Source organism: Pleurodeles waltl, chromosome 8 (assembly GCF_031143425.1).
Source record: "Pleurodeles waltl isolate 20211129_DDA chromosome 8, aPleWal1.hap1.20221129, whole genome shotgun sequence".
In the NCBI taxonomy this organism is placed as follows: Eukaryota; Metazoa; Chordata; class Amphibia; order Caudata; family Salamandridae; genus Pleurodeles; species Pleurodeles waltl.
The window spans coordinates 1111027967-1111052802 of record NC_090447.1 but is presented as its reverse complement, the minus strand read 5'-3'; positions in this window follow the sequence as shown (position 1 = coordinate 1111052802).

The window sequence follows — 24836 nt, the reverse complement described above, 5'->3', positions numbered from 1 at the left end:
TGTGTAAGATAAGTAATAAAGTGTAGCTTTTTTAGTAAGAGTTATAAACTCAAAAAATATACTGCTTGCTTGCCTGAAAAAGATTGAATCACCAGCAACTACTCTGCACAGACACAGCAATCACCAATGATATCCCACTAAAAAGAAAGAAAGAAAAGCAAATTAGAAATAAGACAACACAAATATCATTGTGCACAAATCTAAGGACAATTTCACACAAACCTGCAGTACACCACCTACAAACATGTCATTCATGCATGGCAACAATACTCCTTTGTAGTAAATTGTTTTTACTTACCTAAAACATGCAACTATGCAAACCGCAGGTCAACCACCGCCAAAACCGCAAGGAGCCACAACAAAGAAAGCAAAAGCTTTAAACTAGAACAAAAAGGAGGAAATAAATTATTACAAATGCAAATACTTCGTCAGTTGACAAACATCCCACCATCAAGCATTTAGAAATTGGTGCCTAAGTGGATTCTGCCATACGGGAAGATGGGCCTACTAAAAAATAGGCCTATCTGCCCCAAGGAGGGCAGAAAATACCTTTAGTAGTGTGTCCCCAAGGGCCCACCCCCAAACACAAAACAAACCACACACACACACTATCCCTGGTGCCTACGTGGCTTATACCCCCCTTCGGGGCAGATGGGCCTAAAATAAATAGGCCCATCTGCCCCCAAGGGTGGCAGAAATGGCCAACAGTTCAATGCCCCCCTTGGTGGGGGGGTGCCCCTTGCCTAAGGGTCACACCCACATAAATAAACATATTTAAAAAAATCCCTGGCGTTCTAGTGGTTTCTGATGAGCCTTAAAATAATAGGCCGATCTATCCCCAAGGGGGGCAGAAATGGCCTTGGTACACATGCCCCCCCCACTAACACACACACACACACACACACTATCCCTGGTGTCTAAGTTGCTTCTGCCCCCCTTGGGGGCAGATCAGTCTAAAAATAATAGGCCGATCTGCCCCCAAGGATGGCAGAAATGGCCACAATAAACATGCCCCCAAAAGGGAGCGACCATTGCCCAAGGGGCCGCTCCCAAATACAAACATTTTCAAAATAGTAAAAAAAAAAAAAATCCCTGGTGTCTAGTGGATTGCCTAAAAATAATAGGCTGATCTGCACCCAAGGGGGGCAGAAATGGCCACAATAATGATGCCCCCAAAAGGGAGCGACCCTTGCCCAAGGGGCCGCTCCTAAATACAAGCATTTCCAAAATAGTTTTTTTTTAAATAATCCCTGGGGTCTAGTGGATTCGGCCTAAAAATAATAGGCCGATCTGCCCCCAAGGGGGGCAGAAATGGCCACAATAAAGATGCCCCCATAGGGAGCGACCCTTGCCCAAGGGTCCGCTCCCCAATGCAACATGTTACAAATATACACAAAAAAAAAAAATCCCTGGCATCTAGTGGGCATTCCTGCTGCCCGATTGCAATGCGATCGGGCAGCAGGAATGCTCAAAGAGACACCGGGGGAAAGGAAAAGCCTTTCCTTTCCCCCGGTGCATCTTTGGGCCAAACCCCCCACCCACCGGAGGAGAAACTCACCTGTTTCTCCGTGGATCGCACTGGAAGCACCAGTGCGACCAGCACTGGGTAATGAGGTCAGCGCGCAATCGCGTGCTGACGTCATTACGGGGGGTGGGGGTGGAAGGGGAAGATGACTGGTTGCAGTTGTTCCTACTCGCAATACACCATTTGCGTTTGTACACAAATTTAAACGTGTGTTGAACATATTAAAGGATAATGAGCGAAAAACGTTTAAATTGTGCGAGTATTATCTTTGATCTCCACTCATTTACTCCTGCAGCGGGCCTCATGCTTTTGTGCCCATCATCCACCTGTGTCCTTAATGCCTCATGACTTCATCTCCCAACTCTAGGAATGATGCTTCCCTTCATCTAGTATGTTATTGTCCTGTCATCGCCCAGAATATCTCTTCTCTCTCACTCAGCTCTGTTACCTTCGGGTCCTCAACCTACTCTAAAGGGTAACAAGCATAACACTCCAGTGGGCTCACAGTTCTCTATGCACCATGGTGCAAATTTAGGCAGCTAGGTAAGGCACACACAGTCTCAGTGCACAGTAATATTGATACAATGCACTGCCCTCAGCCGGGCCAGTGCACATTATTTTAATACAATGCACTTCCAGAGGGCAGCTGCAAAGTTGGGCTGCCCTAGGGAAGAGCATTCGGTGAAATAGCCACCAGCACTATTAGGAGGGGACAGAGATCACTGTGCAGGCGGGTGTAGAGAGTAAATCACATTTGCCCCTTACAGATGCTAGCCTCAGGGGGTGCACTGACAGTTCAACATCTTTTTGTGTACACAGTCAGTGCACCTCCTAAAGATGGCTTGACTCTGCAACCACGACCATAATATGGCTCAGGTTCAATGATTCCCTCATTTGCATGGACCACACACCCACTGAAACTAAGGAATGCACTTTTAGAATATCACCAGCACTATTCTGTATTACAGAAAAGGGTGCATAAGCACCTGTGCCCTTTCCTATTATAAAGCCAAGCCTTGAGGATATAGTGTGGGAGGCTGGCCTGGTGTGTAGTGGGTACCTATGGTACTTACACCTTATACCAGGTCCAGTTATCCCTTATTAGTGAAATGTGAGAAATGTCTAGAAGCCAGGCTCTCTAGAGGTAGCTGTGGGTGAGCAGCCAAGTCTTATCTAGAAGACATGCAAAGCTCATGCAATACCACTGTAGTCACACAGTACTCACACACATGAAAGAAAATAGTCAGTGTTACAAAAATAAAGGTACTTTATTTTGATGACACAAACACCAAAAATAACACAGAGACTATACTCCCTTAGGAGGTAAGAAATACACAAATTATATACACTAGTATGCAGAAATTGGCATAAAACAGAAAACAAACAGTGCAATAAGTGAAAATCACAATAGTTGGAAATGGGCCAGGGGGCGCACAAACCATATATTAAGAAAGTGGAATGCAGAAGTCAGTCTCCCACCTAGGCAAGTGTAGTGTGTAGAGGGGAGTTGGGAGTACTAAAAGAAAAACAAAGGTAAGTACCAGAAACCACCCTAGTGACAGGAAAAGCAGGAGTAAATCACAATAAGTTTCCTAGAACACACACAGAAACGAGAAGAAGAATTATGCAAAACCTGGAAGAGACTGCAAAGCACCAACAGTGGATTCCTGGACAAGTAGACCTGTGGAAGAAGGGGAACAAGTCGAAGAAGCACAGAAGAGTCCAGGAAGAACAGGGACCCTGCTAACATGGAAGAACGTGCAAAAGAAGAATCACTGGAGGAAAAGAAAAGTCAGCACTGCACCCAAGAAGACGAAGTCGGGTTCCTGGAGGGTGCAAGTGATGCCCCACACCGGATAGAGGATTGCAGTTGGGTTAGAGTTGTGGGAGTCTGCCAACAAGCCTTGGCACACTCAAAGCTTGCGGTTAGTGGAAAATGGCGCTGCTTGGGACCAGGAAGGACCAGGTGGACTCTACCCAGGAAGAGGAGTCAGGGTGGGCTCTGAGCAACTCAGAGAGCCCACAGAAGACCAGACAGCGTACACAGGAGTCCCACAGCATGGGGACAAGGAAGTTGCAAAAGAGGCCCATGCAGCACTATGACAAAGGCTCCCACTGCACAGGAGAACCACTCAGGAAGCTGTGAATCACAGGAGAGAGTGCTGGGGGCTGGAGCTGCAAGATGCATGAATGACTTCGAGGAAGGATGCTAAAAAACCTAGGCAGCTGCAAAACACATGGTGCATGGGAGTACTGTCTTCTTGGGGAGGCAAGCCCTTACATCCACCAAAGTTGGACAGTTGCATGAGAGGACCGCTGGGACCACCACCTGTGATGTAGGATCCACGCAGCTCAGCAGAAGAGGTGATCCACACAGCCGGTCGTCGTTGCAGTTGGTGCCTGCAGAAGTAGGGGAGTGACTCCTTACCCCCAAGGGAGATTCCTTCACTGTTCTGGTGCAGGCTGAACACGGGCTGTACTCAGAGGATGCACAACTGAGAAACAGTTGCAGTTGCTGGCAGGAGCCCGAGATACAATGTTACAGAAGGTATCTTGCTTCTTTGTTGCAGCCTGTAGAGTTCCAAAGGGTCCAGATGCCTCTTCAGGGAGAAGTAAAAGTGGAGGATGTAGAGGATTCTAGCTGGAGTCTTGCAATCCAAATCTGAAGAACTACCCAAAGGAGAAACCCTAAATAGCTCTGAAAGGGGGATTGGTCACCTAACTAGGTAAGCACCTATCAGGGGAGGGCTCTTATGTGACCTGCTGGCACTGGCCACTCAGATGCTCCCAGAGTTCCCTACCAACCTTGAATCCAAGATGGTGAAATCCAGGGACCCTCTGACGGAGCACTGAGCATCACTCCTGGGGTTGTGATGGACAGGGAAGAGGTCACTCCCCTTTCCTTTGTCCGGTTTTGAGACAGAGCAGGGACTGGGGGTCCCTGAACTGGTGTAGACTGGTTTATGCAAGGAGGGCACCAAATGTGCCCTTCAAAGCACTTCTAGTGGCTTGGGGAGGCTACCCCTCCCAAGCCTGTAATACCTATTTCCAAAGGGAGAGGGCGTGACAACCCTCTCCCAAAAGAAATTCTTTGTTCTGCCTTCCTGGGCTCGAACGTTTCAAGCAACAGGAGGGTAGAAACCTGTCTGTGAGGTGGCAGCAGCTGGGGCTGCCTGGAAAACCTCTGAAGGCTGGAGTAGCAATACTTGGAGTCCCGTAAGGAGCCCCCAGAGTGCATGGAATCATACAACCAATGCTTTCAAAAGCCTTGGGGTATGATTACAACATGTTTGATACCAAACATGCCTATGTTCGGAGTTCCCATTATATAGCTGAACATAGGAAGTGACTTATGTCCAGTACATGCATAAAAATGGCATCCCCCCACTCACGAAGTCCAGGATAATGGTGCAGGAGTGCCCTCACACACAGGTACTTTGCACCATGCCCTCAGGACAAAAGGGCCTACTATATGGTTGACTTATAAGTGACCTGGTGCAGTGTAAATGGCAGTGAAAGGGTGTTTGCACCTTTTCACGCAGGCTGGCTGCAATGGCAGTCCTGCAGAAGCCTTTGCATGGGTTCCTTGTGGGTGGCAAAATATATGCAGCAGCCCATAGGAATAACCTGGAACCCCAATGCCCTGGGTACCTAGGTACCATATACAAGGGACTTATAAGGTGGCACCAGTATGCCAAATGAGAGTGAAATACAGAGTTTTGGGGGAGCAGCATAATCACTGGGGTCCTGGTTAGCAGGATCCCAGTGAACACAGTCAAGCACACTGACATCAGGCAGAAAATGGGGGTAACCATGCCAAAAAACAGGGTACTTTCCTACACAACTCCACCCCCCCCAAACAAGGGACAATAAGGCTAACCTTGCCCAGATGAGTCTTCATTGTCTAAGTGGAAATATCTGGAGAGTCCATCAGCATTGGGGTGGTTACTCCCAGGTCTATGTTCCACTGTAAAATCCATCCCTGTAGGGAAATGGACCACCTCAACAATTTTGGGTTTTCTCCTTTCATCTGCTTAAGTCATAAGAGAGGTTTGTTGTCTGTCTGAACAAAGAAGTGAGTACCAAAGAGGTCCAGACCACTGCAAAGGCCACCCTCTCTATGGCTGACCAACACCTTTCTCTGGAGGTCAATGTTTTGCTGATAAAAGTTACTGATTGATCCTGGCCCTCTGTATTAAGCTGTGAAAGAATTTCCCCCCTACCTCTGAATCATCAGTCTGAACTATGAACTTCTTGCAGCAGTTTGGGCTTTTTAGAACTGGTGCATAGCACATGACCTGGTTAAGTTCCCCAAAAGAGTTTTGACAGCTGGCTGTCCATAATACCTTCTTAGACATTTTCTTTGAGGTGAAGTCATTAAGAGGGGCAAGAATGGAGCCATAGGTCTTAATGAACCTCCTGTAATACCCAGGGAGACCTAAAAGTCTCTGTCCTGGGTCTGTGTGGTGGGGGAAGTCCAATTTAAAATAGTTTGAATCTTCCCATGTAGTGGCTGAATCTGTTCCCCACCTGCTAGGTGTCCCAGATAATCCACTTTCCCATGCCCTATCTGGCACTTTGAAGTTGATAGTAGGCCTGATTTTTTTAGAGCCTCCAAAACTTTCCATTGGTGGACCAGGTGGTCATCTCAGATGGAGCTAAAGACAGCTATATCATCTGCACTGAAGGCTTGCAGACCATGGAGGACTGTATTTGCCAACCTCTGAAAAGTGGCAGGTGCATTTTGAAAACCGAAGGGCATTACTGTGAACTGGTAGTGCCCTCCAATGGTTGAAAATGCTTTCTTTGATTTAGCATCTTATGACAACTTAATCTGCCAATAGCCTGCAGTAAGGTCAAAACTGCTGAGATACTTTGCAGATGCCAGTGTATCTATGAGCTCATCTGCCCTAGGGATTGGATGAGCATCTGTCTTGGTTACTGTATTGAGCCCTCTATATTCAACACAAGACCTCAACTCCCTTTTCCTATTTTGAGAGTGTGGTTTTTGGACCAGCTCCACTGGGCTAGTCCAGGGATTACCTGAGTGCTCACTGACACCCAGGTCAAGCATCTTTTGCACCTCTGCTTTGATGCAATCTCTTACATGATCAGGTTACATGTAGATTTTACTCTTGACAGGCAGACTGTCTCCTGTATTAATGTTGTGTTCACACCATGTGGTATGCCCAGGTGTAAAGGAAAACATTCCTAGGAGATTTATGCAGTCTTCTTTTTGAGACGGAGTAAGGCAATCTACTAAGACTACCCCCCTCAACTGAACCATCAGATGCAGAATTTGAGAAGAGGACAGGGAGACGGTCACTCTCATCTTCCTGTCCCTCATGAGTGGCCATGAGCAGGGTTAAGTCAACCCTGTCATAGAAGGGCTTTAGGCGGTTCATATGAAGTACTCTCAGACGACTTCCTGGAGTGCCAGGTCAACTAAATAAGTTACCTCACCCTTCTTTTCCACTATGATGTGTAGTCCACTTCATTTGTCTTGGAGTGCACTTGGTGCCACTGGCTCCAGGACCCACACTTTCTTCCCTGGTTGGTACACTGTCAGGAAAGCCTTCTGGTCATGCCATTGCTTTTGCAGTTCTTGGCTTGCCTGAAGGTTCTCAGTGGCCTTCTTCATATACTCAACCATTCTGGATCTGAGGATAAGTACATAATCCACTATGTATAATTTAGGGGGGTCTCAACCATCCTTCACAAGAGCTAATGGACCCCTAACAGGGTGAGAAAAGAGGAGTTCAGAGGGGCTGTAGCCAACTAATTTTGGGGTATCTGCCTGTAGGCAAAGAGGAGACATGGTAACAGGACATCCCATCTTCTCCTGAGTTTTTCAGAGAGTCCTATTACCGTGTCTTTGAGTGTTTTATTAAAATGCTTAACCAAACCATTTGCCTGGTGTGAGAAAACAGGGCTGATTGCAGAGGCCCCATAACTTTTTGCCCCCATTTTCCTCTTTTTGCTGGTGTTTTCCTGACTTTGATGGTGCCCTGGGAACTGCTAACCAGTCCCAGGGCCTGTGCTCTGTGTAAAATGGATATGCAAATTAGGCTAATTATAATTGGCTAAGTTAACCTACCTATAAGTCCCTAGTATATGGTAGGGCATGTAGGTTTAGGGACCACAGCATAGGTGGTGCACACCTAGGTGCACTGCTGAGGTGCCCAGTGTCATTTTAAAAGCAAGCCTGCCTTGCTGGCTGCTTTTAAATTAAAGTTATATGCAAATTCGACTTTGGAATTAAAGGTACTTCCAAAGTCTTAAACTACCTTATTTTTACATATAAGTCACCCCTAAGGTGTACCCTATGTGCCCCTAGGGCTGGGTGCCATGTAACTATAAGCAGGGACTTTATAAAAATAGATTTATAAGCCCTGGTGAGGTAAAAACAGCCAAATTCGTTTTTCCCTCATTGAAGTAAATGGCCTTCATGGGCTAGAATGGGCAGACTTTATTTTAAATTTTAAAGTCTCCTTAAATGTTACATACCAAGAATTTGGAATCAAATTGATTGTTGTAATAAATCCCACAACTTCCAGTTGTTGGATTTAATATAACTTGTCCAGGTAAAAAGTTTAGACTTTACCTAAAAAGTTGCCAATTTCAGCTCTGCATTGTTTTTACTGCTGTGCTCTGATTGGCCAGCCTGCAGCAGCTTCTGCCAGGCTGCCTTGATTAGGTGTGAAGTGGCCTGGCTTCACACAAAGGAATGTGCTTGGGGGAGAGAATCTCCCCTCAGCAGATGGTGAGGCAGGAAGGGGGAGGGCTGCCAAAATGGTCTTCAAAGGCAGAGAAGGACATTTGCAGCACCCAGCAACACCCCCACATCCTGCAACCCCAGACAATTAGGTGCCCCCTTGATTAGATTAGGAGAGGGCAGGAGAGGGGTGTGTTTATGATTTTTAGCCACACCAGTGGGTGGGCTCAGCCAGATGTAACCTCCAAAAATCAGATTCATCCATGTTGGATTTTTAGAGACTGTTGCCTTCTGGGATGGATTTTTGCCACACTTCCCAGGAAGTGGTCATCACAGGGGGACGACCCTGTCCCTGATTGGAGAACCAGGGCCCCCCTGCTTTTCACCCAGGAGCAAGGATAAAACTGGCAGACCTGCACCCACGCCTCAGATCCCCTCCAGAATTCAACAAGAAAGGAACTAAAGAAGAAGAAGGACTGCCCTGCTGGACCCCTGGCCTGCACCTGGACCCTGCACTCAGAAGGACTGCACCAGCTGCACACTTGGGCTTCACCACAAGAAGGACTTTGCCTGGCTTCAACTGGTTCAAGGAGGGACTCCCTGTTTGCTACAGGTGAAAAATTGCTAACCAGAGTCCCCTGCACCAACTCCTGAAGAAAGCGACCAGCTGACCACTGTCCAGTGGCCAAAAAGGAGTTTGCGCCAGGTGCATTCTGGGAGTTGAAGTCCGCACCCCCCAAGGACCATCACAGAACTTCTGGACCCTTGGGGTGAGCTGTGGACCCCAAAAGAACCTTAAAAGAACATCTGGGTGAAGCCCCAGAAGTTTGGAAAAGATTTGAGAATTTTTGGAAAAAAGCTCCAGAGAGGGACCGACCCGCCGCAGAAATTCTAGCCGGCTTGCCTCAACCGCGACCCGGCCTGACTTCGTGGTTCGTCCCGGTAAAGAAAAACATCCAAAAAAGAGACTAAGTCCGAACGTAAAAAGTTGACCGGGACCTCCCAGCCATCGTATCCGAGAAGGGCTCCATGGACGTCGGATCAAGATCCAGGTTTACCCCGGTCGAAGGATTTTCATCTCGAAAAAACGACTAAGTCCGAAGGTAAAAGTCTCCACCGAGGAAACCCACATCGCGTATCCGGACAAGGGCTCCAGGAGGTCGGATTCAACTGGCAGGTTCCCTCCCGGTGAAGAAAAACTTCAAAATAAAGACTAAGTGAGAAGGTAACTTTTTAACCGAGGCCTCCCGCGACCTGTAGCTGAGCAGGGCTCCATCGCGGTCAGCCTGAAAGTTTGACTTTACCCCGGTCGAGGTGCAACCAGATGACCCGATTGGCGCTTTTTGTTTCTAAGCGCTAGAAAAGTAATAATTCTTTAAAAATTCATATCTCCGGTTCCCCTGAACCGATTTTAATCGTTTTTGTGTCATTTTAAAGATAAAAATATAAACTATTTTTATAAATTGGTTTTGGATTTTTAAACTGTTTCCTGTGTTTTATTTGATTCCTGTTTTGTGATATTTGAATGCTTTACACTTTGGGGGTTATTCTAACTTTGGAGGAGGTGTTAATCCGTCCCAAAAGTGACGGAAAAGTGACGGATTTACCACCAGCCGTATTACGAGTCCATTATATCCTATGGAACTCGTAATACGGCTGGTGGTATATCCGTCACTTTATCGTCACTTTTGGGACGGATTAACACTCCTCCAAAGTTAGAATAACCCCCTTTGTCTCCTAAGTTAAGCCTTGACGCTCGTTGCCAAGCTACCAAGGGTTGAGCTGGGATTAATTTACTGAGACCTAACTGTACCTATGTGGAGGTTAGTGGCTTGTTGCTAGGTGTAGGTACCTACCTGCCCTACCAATAACCCATTTTCCAACATAATTGGAAGCAGCGACGGGATCCTGTACTTGTGTTCAATATCACGTTACAGTTTTAGGTAAAACAAATTAAAAATCCTTTAAATTGTCCTAGTGCAAAAATTGTTTTTAATTTTTAATTTGGATTAATTTCAATTATTGAATTTTTGTAATTTTTCTAAATTCTTGTTTCCAATTTTTGCAAAAAGTTTTTGTTGACACAAAACTAGGGAACCATGGAGCTTGTTCTGGCTAGCCTACCCACACTGACAGTAGTCCAGCTTAGGGGGTTGTGTATTGAAAGAGGGTTGCCTGCAACCACTGATCTCAGGAAGCAAATCCTGATCACATCCCTGACAGCATGGGCTGAGGCCCAAGAGGTAGAGTCAGAAGAAGCTCCAGAGGAGGGAGAAAGAAGGGAGGATGCAAGCTCTAACCACTCAGGGGAGGGAAGGCATCTGACCCTAAGTGAGGACGAGGAAGAACAGTCCTCAGTAGATACAGTCACTAGGGGCAGGCCCAAAGCTAGTGGTGGGAAGGGGGTCCTTTCAGGAGGAGAGAACCCATCCATCAGAGAAAGAGAGCTGGAGGCCCAGCTAGCATACATAGCTTTGGAAGCAGACAAGCTGGCCCTAGAAAAGAAAAAGTGGGCATACAAAGAGAAAAGAGATGGAGGCAGCGATAAAGAAGCTGTGGTGTCTATGGGTGGGGGAGTTTGCCCCAGATTACCCAAAGGGGTGGTTCCTGCCTATGTAGAGGGGGATGACATAGATAAGTGGCTGGGGGCCTTTGAGAGGGCACTCCAAATGAGAAGGGTTAGGCCTCAATACTGGGGTTCCCTTTTGTGGGAGTTGGTCCCCAACTCAGGGAGGGATAGGCTTCTGACCTTAAGGGATGAGGAGGCAGATTCATACCGTAGTATGAAGAGGTGCTTAGCCAAGAAGTTTGGTCTGACCCCAGAGCAATATAGAATGAAGTTCAGGGACACCCAGAAGGTCAGTACCCAGTCTTGGGTTGACTTTGTGGACATTTCACTAAATGCACTAGAGGGCTGGATTATTGGTAACAAAGTAGATACTTATGAGGGGTTATACAATCTGATCATGAGAGAGCACATCTTGACCAATTGTACCCAAGAAAGGTTACGCCAGCATCTAGTGGACTCTAAGCAGACCAACCCTAGAGAGCTAGGGGAGGCAGCTGATGAGTGGTTGAGAACCAGGGTGGTTGTCAAGTCCCAGGGGGGAGACTCCAAGAAGGGGGGGACAGGTCCCCAAAAACCTAAGGAGGGAGGTGGTAAGCCCACCACAGAGACTCCCTCTGTACCCCAGAACCCTAAGAAGGAGGAGAGTAAATCCCACTCCCACTCTGACCAGCAGAGACAGTTAGACCCAGGGTTAAAAAAGCTCTTGGACAGTAGGGCTTGCTTTGACTGTCAGCAGACAGGTCACTTCAGAGGAGATGCAGCCTGTCCAAAGAAGGTGGTTAGCACTGGGCTGTCCAGTGTAGCCATAGAGGAGGATTCCTCAGATGATGAAGTCCTCCTAGCATTGAGCTGGGAGACAGGACCAGATGGTAAGCTGGTGATCCCTGAGGGTGGGAGTAGGCACTTCCACCACATTCAAGTGAATGGGATCCCTACCACTGGCCTGAGAGACACCTGTGCCAGTCACACTATAGTGAGTGACCGGTTAGTGACCCCAGACATGTATGTCCCAGGAAAGACAAAGAAAGTCAGGATAGCCACAGGGGAGGTCACCTCCAAACCTGTAGCCATAGTGCCCCTAGAGAGGGAGGGTATCCTTGACTGGATTAGGGTGGTAGTCAGTGCTGACCTTCCCCTTGATTGTATCCTGGGCAATGACCTCCCAGAGGTGAGTCTGGTCACAGATGGGGTGGTCGCCCAGGGCGCCCCCCCAACCCAAAGTCCTGGGGAGTCTGTCCCTACAGTTAGGAGACAGGGGTCCCCAAGAAAAGGAAAGAAGAAAAGGAAGGGTAGGCCACTCTTAAAGAGAGTTCCAGGGAGCCAAGGGCCTTCTGCCCCAGTAAGGGGGGAGCCCAGAGTTGGCACTGGTGAGGCCTCACCTAACCCCAAGGAAGTCCTGAGTAGTCAGGCAGCTGTCCAGATGCAAGGTGTTGTGCCTGCACTGACAGAAGGGAGAGTGGAAGGAGGGTGTCTGCCACAGGAGGTGGTAGCCCCCCACTCTAGACAGCAAGAGGGGTGCCAGGACCCCAAAGATGCCCCTAAAGCAGCTCAGCCACCTGTCAGTGGAGAGCTTAGGGTGTGGTTCTGGGTACTGACAGCTGTCAGTAGCCTCTGCTGGGTGCTAGCCTTCCTGGCAGCACTGTACTTGGCCTGGGAGGCAGACCCCAAAGCCAATAGCAAAGTAGGCCCCCTGACCCTATTGGTCATGGTGGGGTTGCTCAAGTGTTGGGTGACCTCTTTGGGTAAGCTAGGTGTTGCCCTAGCAAAGTTTGGAGTAGGGGAGGTGGGCACCTCACTACCCAAGTTGGCAGAGAGAAAGGAGGAAGACCCCCCTAGAGGAAAGTTTCAGTTTGAGTTGGGTCCTTTTACTGTTGGGATGGCTTCACTACCCATAGGGAGTGACCCTGACAGGAGGATATAAGGCAGAGTAGGCCCTGCAAAGGGACAGCCAGTTTTCTTCACTGTCTTCCTCGCCTAACAAGCCAGGAAGACTCTCCCAGGGTTGGGCTGAGTCTCCTGGGCGTGTGGGCTGGGGGGGGGGTTGTGTGAGAAAACAGGGCTGATTGCAGAGGCCCCATAACTTTTTGCCCCCATTTTCCTCTTTTTGCTGGTGTTTTCCTGACTTTGATGGTGCCCTGGGAACTGCTAATCAGTCCCAGGGCCTGTGCTCTGTGTAAAATGGATATGCAAATTAGGCTAATTATAATTGGCTAAGTTAACCTACCTATAAGTCCCTAGTATATGGTAGGGCATGTAGGTTTAGGGACCACAGCATAGGTGGTGCACACCTAGGTGCACTGCTGAGGTGCCCAGTGTCATTTTAAAAGCAAGCCTGCCTTGCTGGCTGCTTTTAAATTAAAGTTATATGCAAATTCGACTTTGGAATTAAAGGTACTTTTAAAGTCTTAAACTACCTTATTTTTACATATAAGTCACCCCTAAGGTGTGCCCTATGTGCCCCTAGGGCTGGGTGCCATGTAACTATAAGCAGGGACTTTATAAAAATAGATTTATAAGCCCTGGTGAGGTAAAAACAGCCAAATTCGTTTTTCCCTCATTGAAGTAAATGGCCTTCATAGGCTAGAATGGGCAGACTTTATTTTAAATTTTAAAGTCTCCTTAAATGTTACATACCAAGAATTTGGTATCAAATTGATTGTTGTAATAAATCCCACAACTTCCAGTTGTTGGATTTAATATAACTTGTCCAGGTAAAAAGTTTAGACTTTACCTAAAAAGTTGCCAATTTCAGCTCTGCATTGTTTTTGCTGCTGTGCTCTGATTGGCCAGCCTGCAGCAGCTTCTGCCAGGCTGCCTTGATTAGGTGTGAAGTGGCCTGGCTTCACACAAAGGAATGTGCTTGGGGGAGAGAATCTCCCCTCAGCAGATGGTGAGGCAGGAAGGGGGAGGGCTGCCAAACTGGTCTTCAAAGGCAGAGAAGGACATTTGCAGCACCCAGCAACACCCCCACATTCTGCAACCCCAGACAATTAGGTGCCCCCTTGATTAGATTAGGAGAGGGCAGGAGAGGGGTGTGTTTATGATTTTTAGCCACACCAGTGGGTGGGCTCAGCCAGATGTAACCTCCAAAAATCAGATTCATCCATGTTGGATTTTTAGAGACTGTTGCCTTCTGGGATGGATTTTTGCCACACTTCCCAGGAAGTGGTCATCACAGGGGGACGACCCTGTCCCTGATTGGAGAACCAGGGCCCCCCTGCTTTTCACCCAGGAGCAAGGATAAAACTGGCAGACCTGCACCCACGCCTCAGATCCCCTCCAGAATTCAACAAGAAAGGAACTAAAGAAGAAGAAGGACTGCCCTGCTGGACCCCTGGCCTGCACCTGGACCCTGCACTCAGAAGGACTGCACCAGCTGCACACTTGGGCTTCACCACAAGAAGGACTTTGCCTGGCTTCAACTGGTTCAAGGAGGGACTCCCTGTTTGCTACAGGTGAAAAATTGCTAACCAGAGTCCCCTGCACCAACTCCTGAAGAAAGCGACCAGCTGACCACTGTCCAGTGGCCAAAAAGGAGTTTGCGCCAGGTGCATTCTGGGAGTTGAAGTCCGCACCCCCCAAGGACCATCACAGAACTTCTGGACCCTTGGGGTGAGCTGTGGACCCCAAAAGAACCTTAAAAGAACATCTGGGTGAAGCCCCAGAAGTTTGGAAAAGATTTGAGAATTTTTGGAAAAAAGCTCCAGAGAGGGACCGACCCGCCGCAGAAATTCTAGCCGGCTTGCCTCAACCGCGACCCGGCCTGACTTCGTGGTTCGTCCCGGTAAAGAAAAACATCCAAAAAAGAGACTAAGTCCGAACGTAAAAAGTTGACCGGGACCTCCCAGCCATCGTATCCGAGAAGGGCTCCATGGACGTCGGATCAAGATCCAGGTTTACCCCGGTCGAAGGATTTTCATCTCGAAAAAACGACTAAGTCCGAAGGTAAAAGTCTCCACCGAGGAAACCCACATCGCGTATCCGGACAAGGGCTCCAGGAGGTCGGATTCAACTGGCAGGTTCCCTCCCGGTGAAGAAAAACTTCAAAATAAAGACTAAGTGAGAAGGTAACTTTTTAACCGAGGCCTCCCGCGACCTGTAGCTGAGCAGGGCTCCATCGCGGTCAGCCTGAAAGTTTGACTTTACCCCGGTCGAGGTGCAACCAGATGACCCGATTGGCGCTTTTTGTTTCTAAGCGCTAGAAAAGTAATAATTCTTTAAAAATTCATATCTCCGGTTCCCCTGAACCGATTTTAATCGTTTTTGTGTCATTTTAAAGATAAAAATATAAACTATTTTATAAATTGGTTTTGGATTTTTAAACTGTTTCCTGTGTTTTATTTGATTACTGTTTTGTGATATTTGAATGCTTTACACTTTGGGGGTTATTCTAACTTTGGAGGAGGTGTTAATCCGTCCCAAAAGTGACGGAAAAGTGACGGATTTACCACCAGCCGTATTACGAGTCCATTATATCCTATGGAACTCGTAATACGGCTGGTGGTATATCCGTCACTTTATCGTCACTTTTGGGACGGATTAACACTCCTCCAAAGTTAGAATAACCCCCTTTGTCTCCTAAGTTAAGCCTTGACGCTCGTTGCCAAGCTACCAAGGGTTGAGCTGGGATTAATTTACTGAGACCTAACTGTACCTATGTGGAGGTTAGTGGCTTGTTGCTAGGTGTAGGTACCTACCTGCCCTACCAATAACCCATTTTCCAACATAATTGGAAGCAGCGACGGGATCCTGTACTTGTGTTCAATATCACGTTACAGTTTTAGGTAAAACAAATTAAAAATCCTTTAAATTGTCCTAGTGCAAAAATTGTTTTTAATTTTTAATTTGGATTAATTTCAATTATTGAATTTTTGTAATTTTTCTAAATTCTTGTTTCCAATTTTTGCAAAAAGTTTTTGTTGACACAAAACTAGGGAACCATGGAGCTTGTTCTGGCTAGCCTACCCACACTGACAGTAGTCCAGCTTAGGGAGTTGTGTATTGAAAGAGGGTTGCCTGCAACCACTGATCTCAGGAAGCAAATCCTGATCACATCCCTGACAGCATGGGCTGAGGCCCAAGAGGTAGAGTCAGAAGAAGCTCCAGAGGAGGGAGAAAGAAGGGAGGATGCAAGCTCTAACCACTCAGGGGAGGGAAGGCATCTGACCCTAAGTGAGGACGAGGAAGAACAGTCCTCAGTAGATACAGTCACTAGGGGCAGGCCCAAAGCTAGTGGTGGGAAGGGGGTCCTTTCAGGAGGAGAGAACCCATCCATCAGAGAAAGAGAGCTGGAGGCCCAGCTAGCATACATAGCTTTGGAAGCAGACAAGCTGGCCCTAGAAAAGAAAAAGTGGGCATACAAAGAGAAAAGAGATGGAGGCAGCGATAAAGAAGCTGTGGTGTCTATGGGTGGGGGAGTTTGCCCCAGATTACCCAAAGGGGTGGTTCCTGCCTATGTAGAGGGGGATGACATAGATAAGTGGCTGGGGGCCTTTGAGAGGGCACTCCAAATGAGAAGGGTTAGGCCTCAATACTGGGGTTCCCTTTTGTGGGAGTTGGTCCCCAACTCAGGGAGGGATAGGCTTCTGACCTTAAGGGGGGAGGAGGCAGATTCATACCGTAGTATGAAGAGGTGCTTAGCCAAGAAGTTTGGTCTGACCCCAGAGCAATATAGAATGAAGTTCAGGGACACCCAGAAGGTCAGTACCCAGTCTTGGGTTGACTTTGTGGACATTTCACTAAATGCACTAGAGGGCTGGATTATTGGTAACAAAGTAGATACTTATGAGGGGTTATACAATCTGATCATGAGAGAGCACATCTTGACCAATTGTACCCAAGAAAGGTTACGCCAGCATCTAGTGGACTCTAAGCAGACCAACCCTAGAGAGCTAGGGGAGGCAGCTGATGAGTGGTTGAGAACCAGGGTGGTTGTCAAGTCCCAGGGGGGAGACTCCAAGAAGGGGGGGACAGGTCCCCAAAAACCTAAGGAGGGAGGTGGTAAGCCCACCACAGAGACTCCCTCTGTACCCCAGAACCCTAAGAAGGAGGAGAGTAAATCCCACTCCCACTCTGACCAGCAGAGACAGTTAGACCCAGGGTTAAAAAAGCTCTTGGACAGTAGGGCTTGCTTTGACTGTCAGCAGACAGGTCACTTCAGAGGAGATGCAGCCTGTCCAAAGAAGGTGGTTAGCACTGGGCTGTCCAGTGTAGCCATAGAGGAGGATTCCTCAGATGATGAAGTCCTCCTAGCATTGAGCTGGGAGACAGGACCAGATGGTAAGCTGGTGATCCCTGAGGGTGGGAGTAGGCACTTCCACCACATTCAAGTGAATGGGATCCCTACCACTGGCCTGAGAGACACCTGTGCCAGTCACACTATAGTGAGTGACCGGTTAGTGACCCCAGACATGTATGTCCCAGGAAAGACAAAGAAAGTCAGGATAGCCACAGGGGAGGTCACCTCCAAACCTGTAGCCATAGTGCCCCTAGAGAGGGAGGGTATCCTTGACTGGATTAGGGTGGTAGTCAGTGCTGACCTTCCCCTTGATTGTATCCTGGGCAATGACCTCCCAGAGGTGAGTCTGGTCACAGATGGGGTGGTCGCCCAGGGCGCCCCCCCAACCCAAAGTCCTGGGGAGTCAGTCCCTACAGTTAGGAGACAGGGGTCCCCAAGAAAAGGAAAGAAGAAAAGGAAGGGTAGGCCACTCTTAAAGAGAGTTCCAGGGAGCCAAGGGCCTTCTGCCCCAGTAAGGGGGGAGCCCAGAGTTGGCACTGGTGAGGCCTCACCTAACCCCAAGGAAGTCCTGAGTAGTCAGGCAGCTGTCCAGATGCAAGGTGTTGTGCCTGCACTGACAGAAGGGAGAGTGGAAGGAGGGTGTCTGCCACAGGAGGTGGTAGCCCCCCACTCTAGACAGCAAGAGGGGTGCCAGGACCCCAAAGATGCCCCTAAAGCAGCTCAGCCACCTGTCAGTGGAGAGCTTAGGGTGTGGTTCTGGGTACTGACAGCTGTCAGTAGCCTCTGCTGGGTGCTAGCCTTCCTGGCAGCACTGTACTTGGCCTGGGAGGCAGACCCCAAAGCCAATAGCAAAGTAGGCCCCCTGACCCTATTGGTCATGGTGGGGTTGCTCAAGTGTTGGGTGACCTCTTTGGGTAAGCTAGGTGTTGCCCTAGCAAAGTTTGGAGTAGGGGAGGTGGGCACCTCACTACCCAAGTTGGCAGAGAGAAAGGAGGAAGACCCCCCTAAAGGAAAGTTTCAGTTTGAGTTGGGTCCTTTTACTGTTGGGATGGCTTCACTACCCATAGGGAGTGACCCTGACAGGAGGATATAAGGCAGAGTAGGCCCTGCAAAGGGACAGCCAGTTTTCTTCACTGTCTTCCTCGCCTAACAAGCCAGGAAGACTCTCCCAGGGTTGGGCTGAGTCTCCTGGGCGTGTGGGCTGGGGGGGGGGTTGTGTGAGAAAACAGGGCTGATTGCAGAGGCCCCATAACTTTTTGCCCCCATTTTCCTCTTTTTGCTGGTGTTTTCCTGACTTTGATGGTGCCCTGGGAACTGCTAATCAGTCCCAGGGCCTGTGCTCTGTGTAAAATGGATATGCAAATTAGGCTAATTATAATTGGCTAAGTTAACCTACCTATAAGTCCCTAGTATATGGTAGGGCATGTAGGTTTAGGGACCACAGCATAGGTGGTGCACACCTAGGTGCACTGCTGAGGTGCCCAGTGTCATTTTAAAAGCAAGCCTGCCTTGCTGGCTGCTTTTAAATTAAAAAGTTATATGCAAATTCGACTTTGGAATTAAAGGTACTTTTAAAGTCTTAAACTACCTTATTTTTACATATAAGTCACCCCTAAGGTGTGCCCTATGTGCCCCTAGGGCTGGGTGCCATGTAACTATAAGCAGGGACTTTATAAAAATAGATTTATAAGCCCTGGTGAGGTAAAAACAGCCAAATTCGTTTTTCCCTCATTGAAGTAAATGGCCTTCATAGGCTAGAATGGGCAGACTTTATTTTAAATTTTAAAGTCTCCTTAAATGTTACATACCAAGAATTTGGTATCAAATTGATTGTTGTAATAAATCCCACAACTTCCAGTTGTTGGATTTAATATAACTTGTCCAGGTAAAAAGTTTAGACTTTACCTAAAAAGTTGCCAATTTCAGCTCTGCATTGTTTTTGCTGCTGTGCTCTGATTGGCCAGCCTGCAGCAGCTTCTGCCAGGCTGCCTTGATTAGGTGTGAAGTGGCCTGGCTTCACACAAAGGAATGTGCTTGGGGGAGAGAATCTCCCCTCAGCAGATGGTGAGGCAGGAAGGGGGAGGGCTGCCAAACTGGTCTTCAAAGGCAGAGAAGGACATTTGCAGCACCCAGCAACACCCCCACATTCTGCAACCCCAGACAATTAGGTGCCCCCTTGATTAGATTAGGAGAGGGCAGGAGAGGGGTGTGTTTATGATTTTTAGCCACACCAGTGGGTGGGCTCAGCCAGATGTAACCTCCAAAAATCAGATTCATCCATGTTGGATTTTTAGAGACTGTTGCCTTCTGGGATGGATTTTTGCCACACTTCCCAGGAAGTGGTCATCACAGGGGGACGACCCTGTCCCTGATTGGAGAACCAGGGCCCCCCTGCTTTTCACCCAGGAGCAAGGATAAAACTGGCAGACCTGCACCCACGCCTCAGATCCCCTCCAGAATTCAACAAGAAAGGAACTAAAGAAGAAGAAGGACTGCCCTGCTGGACCCCTGGCCTGCACCTGGACCCTGCACTCAGAAGGACTGCACCAGCTGCACACTTGGGCTTCACCACAAGAAGGACTTTGCCTGGCTTCAACTGGTTCAAGGAGGGACTCCCTGTTTGCTACAGGTGAAAAATTGCTAACCAGAGTCCCCTGCACCAACTCCTGAAGAAAGCGACCAGCTGACCACTGTCCAGTGGCCAAAAAGGAGTTTGCGCCAGGTGCATTCTGGGAGTTGAAGTCCGCACCCCCCAAGGACCATCTCAGAACTTCTGGACCCTTGGGGTGAGATGTGGACCCCAAAAGAACCTTAAAAGAACATCTGGGTGAAGCCCCAGAAGTTTGGAAAAGATTTGAGAATTTTTGGAAAAAAGCTCCAGAGAGGGACCGACCCGCCGTGGAAATTCTAGCCGGCTTGCCTCAACCGCGACCCGGCCTGACTTCGTGGTTCGTCCCGGTAAAGAAAAACATCCAAAAAAGAGACTAAGTCCGAACGTAAAAAGTTGACCGGGACCTCCCAGCCATCGTATCCGAGAAGGGCTCCATGGACGTCGGATCAAGATCCAGGTTTACCCCGGTCGAAGGATTTTCATCTCGAAAAAACGACTAAGTCCGAAGGTAAAAGTCTCCACCGAGGAAACCCACATCGCGTATCCGGACAAGGGCTCCAGGAGGTCGGATTCAACTGGCAGGTTCGTCCCGGTGAAGAAAAACTTCAAAATAAAGACTAAGTCAGAAGGTAACTTTTTAACCGAGGCCTCCCGTGACCTGTAGCCGAGCAGGGCTCCATCGCGGTCAGCCTGAAAGTTTGACTTTGCCCCGGTCGAGGTGCAACCAGATGACCCGATTGGCGCTTTTTGTTTCTAAGCGCTAGAAAAGTAATAATTCTTTAAAAATTCATATCTCCGGTTCCCCTGAACCGATTTTAATCGTTTTTGTGTCATTTTAAAGATAAAAATATAAACTATTTTTATAAATTGGTTTTGGATTTTTAAACTGTTTCCTGTGTTTTATTTGATTACTGTTTTGTGATATTTGAATGCTTTACACTTTGTCTCCTAAGTTAAGCCTTGACGCTCTTTGCCAAGCTACCAAGGGTTCAGCTGGGATTAATTTACTGAGACCTAACTGTACCTATGTGGAGGTTAGTGGCTTGTTGCTAGGTGTAGGTACCTACCTGCCCTACCAATAACCCATTTTCCAACACCTGGATATGGTGAGGTGTAGTGAATGTGTATGTTACACCAGACTCTTTCCCCATTGCTTACAAGTATGCAGACATGAAGTTGCTACCCCAACCTTCCAGAGCCCTCTGTTTTCAGATGCCAGCCCCAGGGCAGTGGAGGCCTCTGGGGCCGTATGCAGCCCCGAAGGGGGGCCTTGCTCCCCCTCCGTCATTCTGTTCAATTGTGGCTCTGGGGAAGTAGTGATCCTCGGGACCAGGGGGGTCTGCATGGCCTCCCTATGTATTTTTTAAATTGAGGCCCCAGGGAGGTGGTGGTCCTGGGGGCCCAGGGGGTCTGCATGGCCTCCCTACGTATTTTTTTAATTGACGCCCCAGGGAGGTAGTGGTCCCGGGGCCCAGGGGGATCCACAAGGCCCCCTAAGTATAAATTAATAAATTCCTATGGAGGGGGCCCATGTTTGCCCCCTCCTCTAATTTAATAAAGTATTTATGCCTTTGGGGCCTTGCCTACCCTGGTTCTTAATTAAAAACAAGCTCAGGAGACCACACTTGTTTTTTTTCCCATTTTTGCCACAAATTAGAGAATTTTGCAAATTTGCAGCATAAATTTAAAAAAACAAAACTTTTTTGCCCTGCTGGGATCCCTCTGGCACCCCAAGAACAAGGATTGGGTGTCAGGGTATGCTTAACCTGACCCTTTTCTTTTTTTTCATGATGGCTTTTAACACTTCCTGATTGAAGTGTTGGCAGCCAATTAGAGCTCTGCATTTCCCTGCACGAGCCCTTTTTCCTTGAGAAGTTGATAGGAAGGACACGTAGACCTAAATATACAAAAGTGGATTTCCTTAAATTTCTCAACAAGCACTGAACAGATGTATACCTAATAACAAACAGCACAATCTGTAGAAAAAAATATAGCTTTACTGCTAAATGTGGTGTAATTCCGTCCAGCTGTTCAGGCTGCAGTCATATTCAAAACACCAGTGGAAATTAACAAGGGAAACATTTTTATCACTCCCTCTTTTTTCTCGGCCTCCGCTTCATGGATCACCACAAAATTTTCCATGCGCAACAAGAATTACAGGCACACTTTTTTGAGGAAAATTTAGTGAAGATCCGTCAAATTGCACCAAATATATGAGCAAGTCAATGAACTCTTTTCCTATTGAAACAACGGTCCTCATTACAAGATTGTCAGTACCAGGATTGCCATGTTGGCGGTGGTGGTCAGACTGCCAACAGGCTAGCAGAAAAGACCGCCATATTATGACCATGGCAGAATTCACAAAAAAATACAGCCACAGCACTGACGGCACCGCCACTGTGGTCTGACTACTATGGACAACAGTAGTTACCTGCAGGCCGGCAGGGACCCTGTTTCTGCCGGACAGAATACAAAGTTGCACACCGCCAAGGTTTCCGTTGCGCTGGCACCACTACGGAAACCTAGGCAGAAACCAACTGTACAAAAGGAGACACTCACCTTCAGAAAGCCATACTCGTCTTCCTACTGCTCCTTCTCACCCAGAGAAACTGGAACCAACACCAAAGATGACAACAGCAACAGTGAGTAAACACACTTACTTGTCAATGTTGTGAATTGCCAAAGTAAGTATGCACACACAACATACCAATGGGAAACAGGTAGCGAGGGTGACACACAAACGTAACCTGACACACACTCACAGATAGCCACATACACACATTCATATACACAGTACACACACAATGGCCATCACACACACACACACACATCAAAAACACACACCAACTCCCAGAAACACAGTCACACACAACACACAACACCACAAAACTGCAATACAACACCACAGTCTCAACACCATCAATGCGTTGTCAAGCACTCACAATAGACTCTACCCATTGACAAATAACACATACAACACGATGTACCATCAAGAGGTAACAAACACACACAACTATACAACGCAGCATTCAACATACCCAGCAAACACACATCACAACGTATCTGACATACCATTCACCAAACACGCACACAATCAAAGCACACAAAGCCACACAATACTTCAACAAACACATGTCAACAAAAACACCACTCAATACTATGACAACAACATGTCCACAACATACACATGGCCATCATACAACACACACCCATCACTGGGGGACAAATGTACTGCACACAACCTCACATGCTACCCAGACAAAACAGGTAGCACAAGCACCACTTACACACAAATAGTCATGCACAAACAATGTCAGGCATTTCCAAATATGCCCTAACAAAAGAAATGCAGGAAAAATATGTAACATCGAAATCAACAACTGGTTGGTCCAATTATCTATTAAAAGTTAGAACAAATAATAAAATGTCCAAGGCCATAGGCCAGTCCAAATAGAAATAGTGCAACATGCACTTGATGCACTTCTTGGTGCCCCGAACTTGTCTCCTGACTGCCACGTAACCTCCACATATAGGGGCATCAAGGGGGCAAGCAGGCACCTCAGGGATTATAGAGGGGGAGACAAGGGATATTTTGGCTTTGGCTTGAGAGGGGGTCCTTTGGGTTTGGGCTTGGGAGGGGGGTTTACATATAGGCTTAGGATAGGGTTGGTTTCCCTTAGGAGGGGTAGAGCTCTTTGGGGGGAGGGGCATAGGTACTAGCAGGGGGTTAGGGGAGGACTTGGAGGTGAAAGGGACGGGCCTGGTGAGGGAAACTGACTGCTTAGGGGTCTCATGGGGGAAGAGGAGTAGGCAAAAGTTCAAAACATGAAAGGAACACTTTTCTAGACACAAAGGAAGGGTTATCAGATGGGAGTTTGGGAGTGGAGGGTGAGGGAGTGGTTGTCTGATATGCCGGTGTAGTTGTCATGGGTGTGTGTGTATGTGGGATGTATGCTTGTAGGTGGTGGGTATCTATTGATTGGGTGAGTGAGGACGTTTGTGTGTATGGTACTGAGGGGGGTGGAGGTGCTGGGGGATGCCATGGTAGGTGGGTGAGTGTCTCTTGGGGTAGAGTAGGACGTTGGCTCTGTACATACTATCACAAAGTGAGAGATAGTGCGCACAGAGCCCAAGGGTTCCCCTTAGAGGTAAGATAGTGGCAAAATTAGATAATTCTAATGCTCTATTGTATGGTAGTGTGGTCGAGCAGTAGGCTTATCAGAGGGTAGTGTTAAGCATTTGTTGTACACACACACACACAGGCAATAAATGAGGAACACACACTCAAAGACTTACTCCAGGCCAATAGGTTTTCATATAGAAAAATATATTTTCTTAGTTTATTTTACGAACCACAGGTTCAACATTTGAAGTAAACACAAAAAATGCAAGGTACTTCACACAGGTAAGTTAGGAACTTTGAATAAAAGCAATATTATATACAGTCTTTGTTAAAATGGCAATAAGCTAACTCAAAAGTTGACACTGCAAAAATCAACAGTTCCTGGGGGAGGTAAGTAATGGTTAGTTTGTCAGGTAAGTAAGACACTTACAAGTATCAGTTCCTGGGTATAGGCAGCCCACCATTGGGGGTTCAAGGCAACCCCAAAGTTACCACACCAGCAGCTCAGGGCCGGTCAGGTGCAGATGTCAAAGAGGTGCCCAAAACTCATAGGTGCCTATGGAGAACAGGGGTGCTCCGGTTCCAGTCTGTCAGCAGGTAAGTAACCGCATCCTCGGGGCAGACCTGGGGGGTTTTGTAGAGCACTGGGCGGGGACAAGTAGGCACACAAAACACACCCTCAGCGGCACAGGGGCGTCCGGGTGCAGTGTGCAAAGCAGGCTTAGGGTTTTAGATACAATTCAATGGAGTGACCTGGGGGTCACTCTAGCGGTGCAAGCAGGCAAAGAGGGAGCTTCTCTGGACAGCCACCACCTGGGCTAAGCAGAGGGTCGCCTGTGGGTTACTCCTGCACTGAGGTTCAGTTCCTTCAGGTCCTGGGGGCTGCGGGTATAGTGCTTGTTCCAAGCGTCGGGTCCCTTGTTGCAGGCAGTCAAGGTCAGGGGGAGTCTCTGGATTCTCTCTGCAGACGTCGCTGTGGGTGTTCAGGGGGGCCATCTCAGGCTACTCACGGTGTCACAGTCGCCGGGGAGTCCTCCCTGTGGTGTTTCTTCTCT